This window comes from Macrosteles quadrilineatus, unplaced genomic scaffold, assembly GCF_028750875.1.
Source record: "Macrosteles quadrilineatus isolate MER2022 unplaced genomic scaffold, UCM_ALF_1.0 Scaffold_9__3_contigs__length_116548681, whole genome shotgun sequence".
NCBI classification, from domain to species: Eukaryota; Metazoa; Arthropoda; class Insecta; order Hemiptera; family Cicadellidae; genus Macrosteles; species Macrosteles quadrilineatus.
Genome location: NW_026542602.1, coordinates 102,081,592 through 102,100,073, shown reverse-complemented (window position 1 = coordinate 102,100,073; position 18,482 = coordinate 102,081,592).

The window sequence follows — 18,482 nt, the reverse complement described above, 5'->3', positions numbered from 1 at the left end:
AACCTTCAGGTATTTTGTTATTTCAGGATCAATACAAAAATCAATAATTATTTATCACACTAAATTTGTGCTACGGGACTGGTCCTTCAAGCTAAAACGAACTTTTAATAAAATAAATTCACTTTCGTCTCACACTCAACAAGCTCCGTGGCTCATCTTGCGGACAAAATTGTAACTTATCGAACATACTGACCAGTCTTCTTCATTTTGATGCCTTTCTATTTTCTATGTTCATTTGTACTAGTGTACCTGTTGCTCGAATTCGAGCAATTGCGAAGCATTACAGACGTTATTTTAAAACGAATAACGGTCATAATTTCCGAAAACTTTATAAAAGTCGACTCAATGATAATGGAAATACTCACGATGTACACAACAGTTAGATATAATCTAAATTGTTTGTAAATATCTTATCTTCTTTCAAAAGCTGATCTTGTTTTTTTAGAGTTTTCTACAAATGTTTCCCACTCATAGCCTCATAAGGTTCTCTATAATAACGATTATAAATGAAGAAAAAACACATTATTTCTATTTCTTCTACTTGGTTGTGTTCTATGACTTTCTTATGTTTCCATTGTTTGCAAATCAGCTCTTTCAATGAATGCTCAAGAAATGTAGCACATTGTTAATTCAGTTTTATTTTTAGTAGGCCTATATCAAATTGTCCAGGATTTCTCACTTTTTTCCATTGTAATAACTACACCAACCCAAGTATCGTCTACAGATGTAAAATACGCCAAAGAATATCACCTACGTACAATCTCCAAGAAGTGGTAAAAAAGTCAGAAACTAACCCTGACAATAGACATAAGTTGACTCCATTAAGAAATAATTTTCAGAGTTACTGTGATATTAGGATTTTCCACTGATTTGGCAATAGTACATTATATTGCAAAACATGACACGATGCAGAAGAAAATCGATTTTAAAAACAGAAAAAACCATTGCAAACACTTCATTTTGACAAATTCAGTAAATCACAATTTAAATACTGTATTAACAGCTGTTTCATTAAAAAGTAGTGTAAAATTATACATATGGTCATAATGTAAACAAATCTGCTGAGGGGACTTTAAAGGCCTCTGGGGCAGAGCCCCAAGAAAATTTAGCTCGTTCTTCTTTTGATGGCTCATCTACAGACGAAGACCTTTCTTTAGAGACCCCTACCAAGTTTCTACGCCCAGCCGTTGTCTGAATTTAGCTGTGACAAAAACTCGTTTTCCCCCCATAAGAATAACATGGGATGGGGATTTAAAGGCCACTGGGGCAGAGCCCCAAGGGAATTTACCACGTTTCTCTTTTGATGGCTCATCTACAGACCAAGCCCTTTCTTTAGACACCTCTACCGAGTTTCTACGCCCAGCCGTTCTCTCAAATTAGCTGTCACAAAGAAAAACAGTTTCAAATTAATATATAGATTTGGCGTACAGCTGTTGTGCTGCTTTTCCTGCTAAGGTTGTAAATGTTAATTTGTTTGTGTTCAGTTCTTTTAGTAGGAACTAGCTGTGTGCCCGTTCTACGCACGGGGATCTTATAGTAGTCAGTTGAACACAAAACCTTCTTATATTAAGATTAAGAGCAGCAATTAGTTTGCATATTTGCAGATATGCTGGCAAAACTATTATATATAAACCTTCGCAAATACAGTATCTGACAGTTCAAGCCAAAATAAATGCTTCGCAATTAAATGTCGCCCGGATCGTGTTGGTCCATATGTCCAATGATTAAACTTAAAAATGTTTTATAGATCCATGAAGCGTAGCCCTAAAGTAGGCCTATAATTGAAAGTTACTTTCCACATCGGTTAACTTAAACGTATTTAAAGTACTACCTCAACCTCACCATTTAACACTTTATTCCGGTTGACATTTTCAGTAACAAAGGTGCTCTTGTCCATTCCGTGAAACACTGAGAAATAAGGACATTAATGCGTTACCAACATACAACAAAACAACACAATACAACAATCCAACAAAGGCCACGAACTATTGATACATAAACAATATAAAGGCGTAAACAATTCATGATGGTTTGCCCAACAAATGTTTTACTCAAATAGGTTGTCATTTTCATAGCATACCGGGTAAGCTAAGATTTGGAATCCAGGCAGAAAAAGCAAAACTTATACAGAGTTAAGACATCACTTAAATTGAATACGGACGGCTCTAATAAATAAGGTGCAACACCAACGATATCAAATTTGTAAACTACCGGTTCTAAGGAAAAGAACCAGTACCTACGTAAGAACCTACCTAAGAATTACAGTAAATCGGACCAATTAAATACATTAATATCTAGCTTCGAGGTTATTGATCTCTTGCTTTTGGATTTTCTCGTAAAAAGTTATAGCGTAAACTTATCGGTGTCAGTTTGAAAAAAAAGCAACCTTACCTAAACAACTTTTTGTTATTTAATAGATTACGCATTTTCTAAACAATGATTAGTATATCTATTAACATTAGAAGGAAATGTGACGAAAATCACACAATGTTGGGGTTTTGGTCATTTGTAATTTTATTTTTTAAGTAGGTAGGCCATGTATTCTATGGAAAAGTACCGGTATCAAGGATCGTCGTCAAAAAGGTTGTTATGAATAAATATGTAGGCTTACGTACCCAAGATATGAGCTATGGGCCTATTGGCTGTATGGTCCAGCGATTGCATCACACGGTGAGTAGAAACAGAAAGTGACACATTGGAAAAGCGAGTTTAGCACTTCCTCTGTAAAACCTCTGTTACAATCACCCACTGCAGTTGTGATTTTTTACTTTACACTTTACACAATCGCCATTGAAGCGCCGTCAATGAGTGGAAACCTTTTTTGTAAGCTATTGGCGACGATCATTTCAGTGTCACAGCCCTGAACACAACACTGATTCAAGGTTCAAGGTCTTCTTCTTTCTGGTTGTCAAAACTCAAGAAACATTTTATACTCAAAGAATTTCTGGTTCCGATTTGGACGATGTCTAGTTATTTAATTTCATTTACGGTTACACTATTAGACTATATTATTGCACTTGCGATTAATTAAATCCGTTATGTAAGAAAAACGTTTTTAATCTCACTTGGTTGGGATTTGCTTTCAAAACGTGATTCGAAATAGTTGCGGTATTTGTAAACAGCATTTGTAAACATGTCATTGACAGCTAGAAAAAATAATCTTGATCCGAACAGCTGTTCGTTATTTCATAGACGATTCTGTGATAAAAATTGAACGAAAATTTGACAAAAATCGCACAAAACTGCATTTTTGAACGTCCGTAATTGTATTTACAAAGTAGTGAGGCTATATTTAAATCACTAAAGACACTCTCGCCAATCCAGTGAATACATTAAAATGGCTTGGATCTTGATATGTACTCTGGTTTTCACGGAGAAGATTGCGTAAAATGCCATCTTGAGTGTTACAGACAAAGGGACAGACAGACAGACAGAAATTGAGATAAGACTCGTTTCTGCTTCTTTAATGTATAAAGCGTAAAAATAACCTAAAAATATATAATTCTGAGCAATGTACAGACAAAACTCTAATTTTATTTATATAGATATTATAATGATGCCTGCAATTAAAATGCATTTTACAATCGTATCGGGAGACTTCGTAAGTCCAAACGAGGTAAGTTATTTTGCTGTTTTGTCTTGTTATGTATACATTTACACGTAACCTGCCAAAGACGGTGATGAGGCCAACGATTCTTTCTATATTAATGCTTACAATTTTAATTACAGAGAAATTACTTGAATATTAGTTAACGATAGCGTTTTGTCGTAGTATGGAGTTTTTAAGCTTCCAACCTCTTCTAATAGTGGTTGCTGATTATCCAAAAACATACAATAAGCAGCTGCAATGGTACGAATTGGTAATGGTTGGATTGGTTCTTAATTAAATAATTCGTTAATGTTTATAAATGCAACAAATCGTATAAGGTATGTTTTCCCATCAAATTATCCATATATTAGTGTTCACACTAAAAATATTAAAATTGATTAATTACCAACGTGAAATTTGTATTTTTCAAGGGATGAGTAAAGAAGTTAAGATCCCTGAAGTAACAAAACTCTTAGGTGGTTTCGCAAGAGAAATTAATATAATTGTCCAAAGAGAATGGTGTTTATTTAAGGTTGTGTAAGTGAAATTTGCTCTAAGCTTGTAAATGTTTCAATTCATAAAAATGTGACGCAAAATTCTAGGGGGGGAATAAACTAGTATTCACCAAAGTCAGGCTAGGCCTACCCCTAGAACCAGCCACACTCAAATTTCTTCCCCGGAGTGCTCAGAAGGAGCCGAGAAAAATCCAGGGGTCGATACGAAGTTGTTGCGGCTTTGACTGATCAATTTATTTAAATTTAATCGAAGGCTCAGAGCTCTAGAAGCGCTCAGGAAATCCTGCAGACGCCAGTGGGAGCTCTGTCATCCTCACCTTCGATGTACGTGTTTTGTTAAATTTTGCCTAACTTTTAGAATGACTCTGTTGGGCCGACAAGTATTCAATCTTAAGCCAATGTGATATAAATACTCGTATTAAACTGTAAACTATCTGGCTAAGGACGTTGGTAAATAATATAATATCGAATAAAAGGTAAAAACAATTCCTACAGAGTCGTCGGGGCCTAATTCATATAATTGGACGGAGAATTTATCGTGATACGTTTAAAATAAATTTAATACTAATATTCGTGGCTGATTGTTCAAATCAGCCTACTCCCAAGACTAGGTTCTCTCGCCCGCCAAAGACGGGGTTTAGAACTCAGACGACAAGTCTCGGGGCATTAAAACGGCGAATTAATTAGAATAAACGTAGGTAATAATCATTCGTAGAAATCGTAATTTTGAAACTAATTGATTTAAATCAAACCAAACGATAATCACCGCTAGTCACTGGCAGGCAGGAACTGGCGGGTCTAGAATCAAGTTGGCGAAATTTAAGTTATTAAATTTAGTTAATGAAAATCGAATTTGGAAACGGGAATGCGTATGTTAAACGGAAATTTAAACGTAAGTCGTAGCAATGTGATTAACTAATATAGCTAACCTTCGGTAAACAAATTGTCGATGATCGTGCAATTTGGAAACGGGCGAATGTAACGACGAAGTTACTTCGAAGACGGCGTACGAACGAATAATCCTGTCTTTTAGTAAAATCCTTCGTTCCTGCCCGCTCGAGGCTTACGCGCTCAAGCGGCGAACTTTAGTACTACTAGATAACAGCTGATCGAATTCACTTGTTGAGCTGGTCTAGTTTCGTCTGTCAACAAATAAACACCAGTTTGGGGTTAATGTCGTCGGCGGCGTTAAATATCTGTAAAATCGGCCGGTTTAACTTTATTATGTGAAACGAAGTGCTATTATGAAAAATATGTAGTTGTGGAAGTGTTTGTGTACTTCACTGTGAATAAAAATAGGCCTACGTTCTTTGGCCCATAGCCCAAGCTATGGCCAACACATAGGCCTAGGAGTAGGCTATTGTGGTTAAAAAGGTAAGTTCGGGTGTTCATTTATTCGCAGTACGTTTTTACCCCCCTTAAAATTTGGAACTTTACAAAAAAATATAGTTAGGCCTACATTTGTTAATTCATTTTCACAACGTCAAAAGATTACACGTTCAATTCTCAGTAAACACTTAGAACCAAGTACAGAATATAATTAACCCAGTGTTGTTTGAACAATTGCAATGTGAAGGAATTCATATTTAAAGATTTATTGAAGTCTAACCACGATACTTATACCACAATGCACAAAGGATGCTTTTAAAATGCCCCACTTAACATTTTCCTTTGAAATGCCTTGAAGCTATTGGTGCAGACTCTTTAGTCTTTTGTGTCATAATGGCACCATTACACTTTACTTCGTTCATGCTTATTAAAATATTGTGTGCAAATGAAAGCTGTAATTCATTTAATTGATTCAAATATAAAAAAAATGGCTTTTGTTCTACAGTTATCTGGTGCGACGAAATTTTCTGCACTGGGAAAATAAATATTAAAAGTGCAGTCGTCGCAACCGTTTGCCGGGACAGCTCAGCCTACAATGGCTGGGTAAAGTTCCAGGGTCTGCGATAAGGTCAGGGAAACCACTAGGCCAATAGCCGGGTCTAACCGGTATAGGACTGGCTCATACACGGGCACCGTGAACAAGTCAGAAACAAGTCACCACAACAAACGTGCAATAATCACTACCAGGCCTACGCCGATTCTCCACTCTCCTAGGGGGTCGTTGCTGACTACGCAACTCGGGCTTCGTCCTAACTATCCAATAGTTAAGCCCAGAGTGCCTAAAACACGGTGAGTTACACGACGACTTACCAATAAAAACCACAACGCGTGTTATCACCAGGCGGGGTCTACTAGGCCACTATAATCCAATACACAACTCTAATGCCCAAGCTAAGAATCAAACAGTTCACTTTAATAATCGTACCACCTAATAATATACAAGTACACTACAGGTAGAGTGACTACACCACTAGTAGCTGGTCTCAATAAATACCAAGCCAAACAAGCAAAACTAAATGGCAATTGCACTATTAAAATATTGAGCTACTTAGTAGCAGATAAATAAATATTAACTACGTTCCAAACACTAAATAAATATATTATCTGATAGCCGGTACTCCGCTATCCAAGCTACCAAGCTAACGTGTTGGATTAAGCAAGCTGTTCAGGTTAAATTAAACTAATTAAATGATTAATCAATACCAACCCTACTGCTACTACCACTACTGCTACTATATCAACGTTATATTGCTTAGCCGGGCTTCTGTTAATAGGCTAATAAAACTAGCTACTAGCCTACTGGCCTCGTGCTTCCAACTACGCACGCTAAATCATGCAGCCTAGGTTTGTCGGGCCTCAGAGTTATTAGTAATATAACTAACTCTAGGTACAACGCAAAATAATATCTACTACAGTCAATTAAATTATATTATTTGCGCTCTAGCACCTGCCCAGAACCGTCAGGAATACACTTAAATATTATTCCTGACTAATATAAATCCTAACTACCGTCAGGCTTTGACCAGCACGGTTACAACTCTAACTCTCGCAATAAAATCAGATATTAATATATTCAAACTAATAATATCAGCTTTTAACCAAAATCAAAGAGCGTCGTTCACTCACCAGCAGTGGGTCTTACCCAACTTACACCAACACTCGGCGCGATCACACCACCAGCATACTCCGACACCACTGTCACGTACACCACTGGACGTCTCACTAGACACACGCTCGCTCTTCACTGCACGGGATCCACGACTAGAATGTCCTTCTCGGCTATCCAGTAGTCCCAGGATACCCAAGCTTATCCGAACTGATAAGCCGGGTCAAAGGGCGCTAGCCAGGTTCGCCGCCGCCGCTCGTTCACCTCAACAATCGGTGCGCGGCCAAATAGCAAAATATACCCCCCTAGGGAAAATAGCTCGTTACACCCCCACTTACATCGGGATGAAAAAAAAGAAAACGGCTAAAAGAAAAAAAAATCTTTGAACTCCGGCCAAAACAAAATACTCCGGCTCTTAACCCAATGACTCCTCTTTTACCACGGGTCTCAAAGCAAAACAAAAACGAAACCACTTGATTAAACAAAACATCAAAAGAATAGCAAGCACAAAAATGCTATCTAACTAACCACCACCATGCATAACCAAGAATAACTAAGCATCGGTTCTTTCATGGTAGGTCTTAAGGTCTTTAACATGGACGACATGGGTCTCTCTCCTACCCTCGTCCTTTACCTCATACATATTAGGGGCCACTCGCTTGACCACGGTACAAGGACCCTGAAACTTAGGGGCCAGTTTGCCCACTATAGCTTCAGCCGCTGAGGACAAGACATGTAGTCTTCTCATGACTTGATCACCTCGATGGTATTGCACCTCACGTCGTCTAAGATTATAATACTTAGACTGGCGCTGGAAAGCCCTCCTCAAGTTCTGTCGACAACTATCGTACAACCTCTTAAATGCCCGCTCCCGGTCACTATATTGCTCGTCCACGGTTCTCTCACGGTCATCTCCAGGCTCCGGTCCTGTGGTCAGAGAAGACCCGATTGCCCTAGGTAGCCTGAGATCCCTCCCAAAACACAGTTTTGCAGGTGAAAACCCCGTGGAGTCGTGAACGGCTGTGTTCATCGCGTACTGGAACTCGGCAATGAGTGCATCCCAAGTACGATGATTATCCTGAACAAACTGGGCTATCATAGTTTTGATAACCCGGTTTGGTCGTTCAACCGGATTGGACTGCGGGCTGTAAGGGGCCGTCTGTCGGAACTCGATTCCCCACTCTTTCGTCAGGTCTCGGAACACCTTAGAGACGAACTGGGTTCCATTGTCACTCATAAGAATCACAGGGGCGCCAAAACGCAGCAATAGCCCGTCCTTGAATGCACTAGCTACAGCCTTGGCCGTAGCTGACCGCAGGGGTCTTATTTCAACCCACTTGCTAAACAGGTCCTGAAAAACTGCAAGAAAACGATGCCCACCTTTGGATCTGGGGAATGGACCCATCAAGTCGACCGACACCGAATGCCAAGGTCCTTGAGGGTTTCGAAAGTACATTTGTCCTGCCGGTTTCTGCTGCAACACCTTGAATTCCTGGCACGCGACACAGGACCTAACGTATTCTTTCACGGCACGACGCCATCCCGGCCAGAAATAGTTTTCCCCAACCCGGGCAATTGTTTTCTTAACTCCCAGGTGGCCCGCCATAGGAGAGTCATGGTTCTCTACCAACACATCCTTAACCTTAGATGGTGGTACACAAGTCCTCCATACCACTCCGCCTTCATCATTCTTATCTTTCCCAAGACGCCTGTATAACTCCCCATCCCTAATACAATAACTCGGGACACGTCTGGGATTGGACAACACACACTCTTTAGTGCGCTGGTACCATGTGCCATCTTCTGGCTGCATACCCTCGGTCTCTAATTCGGCCTCTCGTGGGTCTCCTCCCATCACAGCTACGTCAGCCGGGGTATCGTCATCTTCACCACCCACGGGCTGACGGGAGAGAGCATCTGCAACACGATTCAACGTACCCTTACGGTACCGGATCTCGAAATCATGCTGTTGCAACTCCATAACCCAACGAGCAAGCCGACCGGACGGTTCTTGCAGCTTCATCAACCATCTCAATGCCACATGGTCCGTTATGGCCACGAAGCGATAACCCTCCAGATATGGTCGGAACTTCCGCACCGCCCAGACCAGAGCCAAACACTCCTTCTCGGTAGTCGTATATTTCCGCTCTTGGTCTGTTAATAGACGGCTCGCGTATGCAACTACGGCCTCTTTACCGGCCTGGTCTTGCGTCAAAGCCGCACCAAGGCCATCGTTTGAGGCATCTACTTGCAGCACAAACGTCTTCGAAAAATCCGGGCATGCCAAAACTGGTGTTGAGCTCAGGCGGTTCTTCATTGCTTCGAAAGCAATCTCCTGATCTGAGCCCCACTGCCATTTCTCCCCCTTCTTTAATAACTTGGTCAAAGGCCTGACCAACGACGCAAATCCGTCAACAAATCTCCTGTACCAGCTGGCCAGCCCAAGAAAACTTCGAAGGTTCCTCACGCTTCGCGGTGTAGGAAAGTCATTGATTGCCCTGACCTTCTCTGGATCGGTTGCGATCCCAGCATCACTGACTACGTGACCCAGGTATTTTAACCGGGTCTTACAAAAATGACACTTGTCAGGATTCAGGCGCAATCCCGCCCCTCTCAATCTGGCGAAGACGGTCCTCAACAATTCCAGATGTTTCTCAAAAGTTTCAGAAACCAAGATCAAGTCATCCAGATACGCAAACGCCGATGGTTCTAGGTCCGGGCCGATCACCTTGTCCAGCAAACGCTGAAACGTGGCCCCCGCCGAATGCAAACCAAAAGGCATCACTTTAAACTGAAATAAGCCAATCCCGGGCACCGTGAAGGCGGTAACCGGGCGACTCCGTTCATTGAGAGGCACCTGCCAATAACCACGGTACAAGTCGAGAGTACTTATGTACCGGGCCCGCCGAAGCTTTTCTAAAATGGCGTTTATCCTCGGCAGGGGGTAAGCGTCCGGCACGCTGGCCTCATTAACCTTTCGCAAATCAAGGCACATCCTAAATTTGCCCGAGGCCTTTTTTACCAGCACGATCGGTGAGCTCCATGGAGACGAAGAAGGTTCTATAATCCCATCCTTCAACATCACCTCCACCTCCCCATTAACCACAGCTTGCATAGCTGGATTTCTCGGGTAATGCCTCTGCTTCACCGGAACCACTCCCTCTTTCAGCCTAATAACGTGCTCCAAGAGATGGGTCTTCCCGGGCACATCGTCAAATTTTGACAGCTCTCCCTTCAAGAATATCGCCAACGACTGGCTTTGGGTTTCCGTCAACGGCTTTATCACTCCTTCGCCCTTGACGTCATCACAAGCGGGATCATAATCCACCCCACTACCAGCCAACGAAGTGTCAGATACGTCGGCTTCAGGAATAAGACGGGGATCTCCATCGTCAGGGCCTCTGGGGTCTTGGTCACTAAATTCGACTGTATCTAGGCAGCCCACTTGACCAGAACAGTCCTCACCCACGCCCATTCTTATCACCTCCGTCACGACCGTCACAAGTCCGAGATGTCGTATGACATCCATACCCAAAATCATATCTGTGGTAAGAGTGGGAACGTACAAGGCGTCTCCAACCCACCGTCTTCCCGCAGCCTCCCCTGCCAATCGGAACGAATACTCGGCCCTAGACCGCGACCCATCTGCCATCCTTAGAGGAGAGGGTTTCTTAAAAGGTTCTACCCCCTGACATTGAAGATGATCGGCGACTTCGCGCCCAACCAGGTTAACTACGGACCCAGTGTCCAATAACGCCTTAAAAACGCTGCCCATCAGCACAACTTCAACAAAGGGCCTTGTCTCCGAAATCAGCCGGTCCTCGTCTACTCCACCAACCAAGCTGTTTAGTTTTCCGAGCCACTCGGACCACTCTTCTGAGGTCGTTCGTTTTGGGTGGCCTTGCCCAGTTGACCTCCTGATGTCTGAGCTGGCCTGCCGTTTCCCGCCCGACATCCACACTGATTCACCGTCAAACCGGGTTTTCCACACCCATAACAGGTGACGGTCCTTGGTTTACCACATTCTCGGGCAAAGTGACCAATCTCCTGGCACCTAAAACATTTCACCGTCCCCTTTGGACCCTCAGGCGCTCTAGCTGCTGTCACGGGCCGTTGACCGTGGACCCGATCCGACTTCAAAGCTACCCGCCCACGCGACTCGGCTTCCGGAGATGGTCTCTCGAAACTCCGCTTCTCGACGGCGGCAGTTTCGGCGCGCTTCTCCACCTTCTTTTTGGGTGTGTAGGCGGTTTCCAAAACCAGCGCTACGTTCGGAGAAGGAGGAGGTCTAAAGGCCGCCTTCTCTCGCAGATAGGCCTCGTAGTCTTCGGCTAACTCAACCATCTCGGCCAGATTGCGGAAGTCCCGCCGTCGCACCATGAGTTTGTACTCTGGTCGCATGTTGTTGTAGATCAAGTCCAATCTACCATGCTCGGACAACGTACCGCTACGCCTAAGCAAGGTACTTATGGCCACGACATAATCTCGGAAGTGTTCGCCTTCACCCTGTGTCCTTTTCCGGATCTCCTCATCCAAATTCCTCTGATAACCAGGTGGAAGGAACTGGATCTCAAATTGATGCCGGAAAGCTTCAAAGGAATACAGGAGCTCCTTGCAATTCCTGTACCATAGAAGCGCTGAGCCTTGCAACAGCTCCGGCAGTGCTCTGAGCAGGTCCTCTGATGATACGGAGTAGGACACCATCAGCTCTTCTAGGCGCTCCAGGAATGACACTGGGTCTCGTCGGCCATCAAACCTCAAACCCCACTTCCGCACCGTGTTACATATTTTGGAGCAATCCTTTGGCTCCACCCTGCTGGCCCCATTCGAGAGCATATCCGATCCACGTGGCACCTCAACACTAGAAGGACGGACTGGTCTCTCTGAATGATCACTAGGTCGTTGCCATCCCTCGGGTCTACTTGGTAACCCAAAGGTAGGCATGGGAGCAGCCACAACAGGGGACATAGGGTTGGCGGGTCTTTCGAACCCATAGCCGACCTCATTACTCGGCGAGCCTCTCGCCTGTCGCACCACCGATGCCAGATGTTCTCGAAGAGTCCGGGTATCAGTCTCCAAAGACAACCCAAGAATCTCTTTGACCGCCTCCAACTCCCTGCTAAGTCCCACTATCTCTATTTGGCCCGAATCAGTACTACCCAGTACCTGAGGTACGGTTCTCAGGGGGTCAGGAAGTCCCATAGTGGTAATAGCCGGCGGTACATATGTCGGTGCAGCAGCCCCAGCCGTACACAGCCTGTCATCGCTGTACCGACGGGCATTCCGCTGCTTCCAAAACGACGAGAATCTCTGCCGTAATTCTGCAGCAGTTCCAGTGGTCACCAAACCATACTGGTCCATCGTCCTCATGAGCTCCCCTTTCGAGAGGTCATATATCCAACCCACGCGACCGTCCCGGGGCTGCGACCCCAAGGACATAGTCGCTGGCGCGGAATAGGTCAGAGACGTTGTCACCGTCGTACCCACGACCGATGAAATAGTCGGCCAAACAGGCGAAGACGCAGGCCACAATGACGACGTCGTTATCACCGACAGTTCGGAGCTAACCCCAGAGCTAGTCGTAACAATAGCAGACGTAATAGGCGTACCGCCCAGCACAGACGTCGTACTCGTAGTCACAACCATATTTAAAATTCAAATACCACTAATCCGCAAAAATAAGAGCGAAACCAATTAAAATATATTTAACACCGTTATAATAAATCAAACCAATTATAGGCGTGAAAGTCAAACCACAAATACACGATAAGGGTTCTCACTCAAATAATATTCCACACTAAAGCTCAATTAATTAGCAAAATAATATTTACCAACTAATATCTATGTATACAACCACTAAATAAATTAGGGTTCACAACACGCCACGCTGTAACAGAAAACTGGTTAGGCCTACCCAACCGACTATAAAATCACAGCAGGTCTGCCTAAAACTCTGCTCAACAGCTCAGGTCCGCAGCCAATCTGCACAAGTCCACAGCAAATCTGCACAAATAAAATTATTTTGTTCGGGCGCCGTTAATACGTCAGCAACTCAGCACCACTGCCAACCTCAGTCCCTGTTCGCAGGCGCCATCTTGCGACGAAATTTTCTGCACTGGGAAAATAAATATTAAAAGTGCAGTCGTCGCAACCGTTTGCCGGGACAGCTCAGCCTACAATGGCTGGGTAAAGTTCCAGGGTCTGCGATAAGGTCAGGGAAACCACTAGGCCAATAGCCGGGTCTAACCGGTATAGGACTGGCTCATACACGGGCACCGTGAACAAGTCAAAAACAAGTCACCACAACAAACGTGCAATAATCACTACCAGGCCTACGCCGATTCTCCACTCTCCTAGGGGGTCGTTGCTGACTACGCAACTCGGGCTTCGTCCTAACTATCCAATAGTTAAGCCCAGAGTGCCTAAAACACGGTGAGTTACACGACGACTTACCAATAAAAACCACAACGCGTGTTATCACCAGGCGGGGTCTACTAGGCCACTATAATCCAATACACAACTCTAATGCCCAAGCTAAGAATCAAACAGTTCACTTTAATAATCGTACCACCTAATAATATACAAGTACACTACAGGTAGAGTGACTACACCACTAGTAGCTGGTCTCAATAAATACCAAGCCAAACAAGCAAAACTAAATGGCAATTGCACTATTAAAATATTGAGCTACTTAGTAGCAGATAAATAAATATTAACTACGTTCCAAACACTAAATAAATATATTATCTGATAGCCGGTACTCCGCTATCCAAGCTACCAAGCTAACGTGTTGGATTAAGCAAGCTGTTCAGGTTAAATTAAACTAATTAAATGATTAATCAATACCAACCCTACTGCTACTACCACTACTGCTACTATATCAACGTTATATTGCTTAGCCGGGCTTCTGTTAATAGGCTAATAAAACTAGCTACTAGCCTACTGGCCTCGTGCTTCCAACTACGCACGCTAAATCGTGCAGCCTAGGTTTGTCGGGCCTCAGAGTTATTAGTAATATAACTAACTCTAGGTACAACGCAAAATAATATCTACTACAGTCAATTAAATTATATTATTTGCGCTCTAGCACCTGCCCAGAACCGTCAGGAATACACTTAAATATTATTCCTGACTAATATAAATCCTAACTACCGTCAGGCTTTGACCAGCACGGTTACAACTCTAACTCTCGCAATAAAATCAGATATTAATATATTCAAACTAATAATATCAGCTTTTAACCAAAATCAAAGAGCGTCGTTCACTCACCAGCAGTGGGTCTTACCCAACTTACACCAACACTCGGCGCGATCACACCACCAGCATACTCCGACACCACTGTCACGTACACCACTGGACGTCTCACTAGACACACGCTCGCTCTTCACTGCACGGGATCCACGACTAGAATGTCCTTCTCGGCTATCCAGTAGTCCCAGGATACCCAAGCTTATCCGAACTGATAAGCCGGGTCAAAGGGCGCTAGCCAGGTTCGCCGCCGCCGCTCGTTCACCTCAACAATCGGTGCGCGGCCAAATAGCAAAATATACCCCCCTAGGGAAAATAGCTCGTTACAAGTGGCATCCCTTGGACTGGTTATAGCTCACAAAGTAGGTAGCCAATTGTTGCATTTACTTACTTTTGCCGCACTCCAGTATTCCAACCTAACAACGCAAAACAGTGTGCTTTACACTGCCACTGCACGTAATACGTGTACGCGTGAAAATAAGTTGAAAACTCTCGTGCTACGACTTAACCTGTTATTTCGTGTTGACATTCTATTTTCGTCCAACGCATGGATTAACCTAACCTAAAACGTGTTGTTAAGTGTTTTAAAAACTAATTATTTATATAATTAATAAATTAATAGTAACTGTAGGAAAAATATTATGTTTAACGGGAGCGCAAAGTACCATCTGCACTAGATGATTGATTGAAAAATTGATAGAATAGAACTGATTGGTAGTATCATTATAATCAACAGGGCTTAAGCTGTGGGTGTATTAAGTCTTATATGAGAAATTTAGAAGCTTTTAGAAGAATTATCAGTGTATGTTAATTCAGTAAAATTAATAGGTATCCTAAATGTATTAAATGAAATTAACACATCTATTTAACAATAAATGTTTAGTTATAATTTGTGAAATGAATATAAATTATCCCTTGAATATACTATTATTTATGTTTTATACACTCCACAACTTATCGAATACAATTTGGTGTTGAAAACTGTAGCTTCCACATCAACATTAATAAAATACATTAATAAAAGTCTTACTCCACCACAAAGTCGCAATATTGCAATTCCTTACATTCTTGGAAGGGGGCTTTTGACACACACATTTGATTGGACGTTTCCACTCGTACTTTTAGTATACATTGCTATATAAAGTGTACTCGAAAATCTTGCCACATTTTTAATAAAGTTATTTTAACATACCTCTCTAGTTTTTAACATTGTGCTGTGACGTTCTCTCTCTCAAGTGAGGTCCGGGATAGCTCAGTGCTTGCTGGGTATCTGTTCCAGGGGTCGAAACAAAGGGAAGCAAAGGAATGGCTCAGATTCGTGGCACAATAATTTTCAAACAGCCTATGTCATCACAGCCACAAAGGAAAGATTGTGGATAAGGAACTGGTAGGATGTCTGAATTAATGCTAAACTTCCAACTAACAGGATCTATGATTATGCTAAGATTACTCTAGCAGGAGCGGGTTAAGTGCTAAGATTGCTCTAGCAGGAACGGGTCGTGTGCTAAGATTGCTCTAGCAGGAACGGGTCGTGTGCTAAGATTTCTCTAGCAGGAACGGGTCGTGTGCTAAGATTGCTCTAGCAGGATTGGGTCGTGTGCTAAGATTGCTCTAGCAGGATCGGGTCGTGTGCTAAGATTGCTCTAGCAGGAATGGGTCGTGTGCTAAGATTGCTCTAGCAGGAACGGGTCGTGTGCTAAGATTGCTCTAGCAGGATCGGGTCGAGTGCTAAGATTGCTCTAGCAGGAACGGGTCGTGTGCTAAGATTGCTCTAGCAGGATCGGGTCGTGTGCTAAGATTGCTCTAGCAGGAACAGGTCGTGTGCTAAGATTTCTCTAGCAGGAACGGGTCGTGTGCTAAGATTGCTCTAGCAGGAACAGGTCGTGTGCTAAGATTTCTCTAGCAGGAACGGGTCGTGTGCTAAGATTGCTCTAGCAGGATCGGGTCGTGTGCTAAGATTGCTCTAGCAGGATCGGGTCGTGTGCTAAGATTTCTCTAGCAGGAACGGGTCGTGTGCTAAGATTGCTCTAGCAGGATCGGGTCGTGTGCTAAGATTGCTCTAGCAGGAATGGGTCGTGTGCTAAGATTGCTCTAGCAGGAACGGGTCGTGTGCTAAGATTGCTCTAGCAGGAACGGGTCGTGTGCTTAGATTGCTCTAGCAGGATCGGGTCGTGTGCTAAGATTGCTCTAGCAGGATCGGGTCGTGTGCTAAGATTGCTCTAGCAGGAACGGGTCGTGTGCTTAGATTGCTCTAGCAGGATCGGGTCGTGTGCTAAGATTGCTCTAGCAGGATCGGGTCGTGTGCTAAGATTGCTCTAGCAGGAACAGGTCGTGTGCTAAGATTTCTCTAGCAGGAACGGGTCGTGTGCTAAGATTGCTCTAGCAGGAACAGGTCGTGTGCTAAGATTTCTCTAGCAGGAACGGGTCGTGTGCTAAGATTGCTCTAGCAGGATCGGGTCGTGTGCTAAGATTTCTCTAGCAGGATCGGGTCGTGTGCTAAGATTTCTCTAGCAGGAACGGGTCGTGTGCTAAGATTGCTCTAGCAGGATCGGGTCGTGTGCTAAGATTGCTCTAGCAGGAATGGGTCGTGTGCTAAGATTGCTCTAGCAGGAACGGGTCGTGTGCTAAGATTGCTCTAGCAGGAACGGGTCGTGTGCTTAGATTGCTCTAGCAGGATCGGGTCGTGTGCTAAGATTGCTCTAGCAGGAACGGGTCGTGTGCTAAGATTGCTCTAGCAGGAACGGGTCGTGTGCTAAGATTGCTCTAGCAGGAAAGGGTCGTATGCTAAGATTGCTCTAGCAGGAAAGGGTCGTATGCTTACCTTACTATCGAAGTGTACTGGTCAGCTGCCCGGGAGCGAATGAGAAGGATGTCCTGAGCAGCCCTCCTTTTATGCGAAAACCTGGTCAGCCTGGTGGGGTAGTCCGCGCATGCGCCGTAGTCCTGAAATGGTTAGTCATGTCTTGGACTTTTAGGGGTGAGGATCGGACAATCTGTTTGCATTGGAAATTGATTTTTGGGAACATTTTGAGGTTATGTTTGGCTGAACAGGTTTGGACAGGAATGGAAACTGCTGAAAGGTATCGGTGGTATCAGGGGGCGACGTAGGGCGATAGTAGGTGACGTAGGATTGGAGAAGGAGACGTGTGGGTAGGGGAAGGTCGAGGGATGTAGCGAAGGAGACGTGACGTGTTGGAAGGCGACGTGGAGTGTTGGAAGGAGACGTGGGGTAAGGGGAAGGTCGGACGATGTAGCGGAAGGAGACGCTGGGTCGGGGACGGCGACGTGGGATTGCGGAAGGAGACGTGGAGTGTTGGAAGGAGACGTGTGGTAAGGGGAAGGTCGGACGATGTAGCGGAAGGAGACGCTGGGTCGGGGACGGCGACGTGAGGCTGCGGAAGGAGACGTGGCGTGTTAGAAGGAGACGTGTGGTAAGGGGAAGGTCGAAGGATGTAGCGGAAGGAGACGCTGGGTCGGGGAAGGCGACGTGAGGCTGCGGAAGGAGACGTGGCGTGTTGGAAGGAGACGTGAGGTAAGGGGAAGGTCGGAGGATGTAGCGGAAGGAGACGCTGGGTCGGGGAAGGCGACGTGAGGCTGCGGAAGGAGACGTAAGGTTAGGGGAAGGTCGGGTAAGGGTCTGGAAGACGACGTGGGATAGTGGAAGGCGACGCAAGGTAAGGGGAAGGTCGGGTAAGGGTCTGGAAGACGACGGGGAATAGCGGAAGGTGACGTAAGGAAGCGGAAGGCGACAAGGGGACTGAGGGAGTCAAGGGGACTGAGGGACAATTTAATATAACCAATTGGGGAAAACAGACAGGTGTAATTCGGGCACGTTACAGTGCTTTATACAGTAAAATATGCCACCAATGATGTTTGATGTGGTGAATATTTATTTTGGTGTCCCGGCCGTAGACACCAAGAAATAACCAAGTCGTACAAACTAAAAGCACATTTCTTATTTCAAAATAGCTTTACATACAAGATTGCTAACTTATTTATTAAATTTGAATGTCATCGCAAGTTGCACTCATGAAGTCCAACCTTTAATCCCAGAAAGGCTTGTTATGTTACTTTATCAGTTGAGTAACGCTAGTTTCACATTATACGTTTCTTGCCGTTTGATTAAAAACTCCCG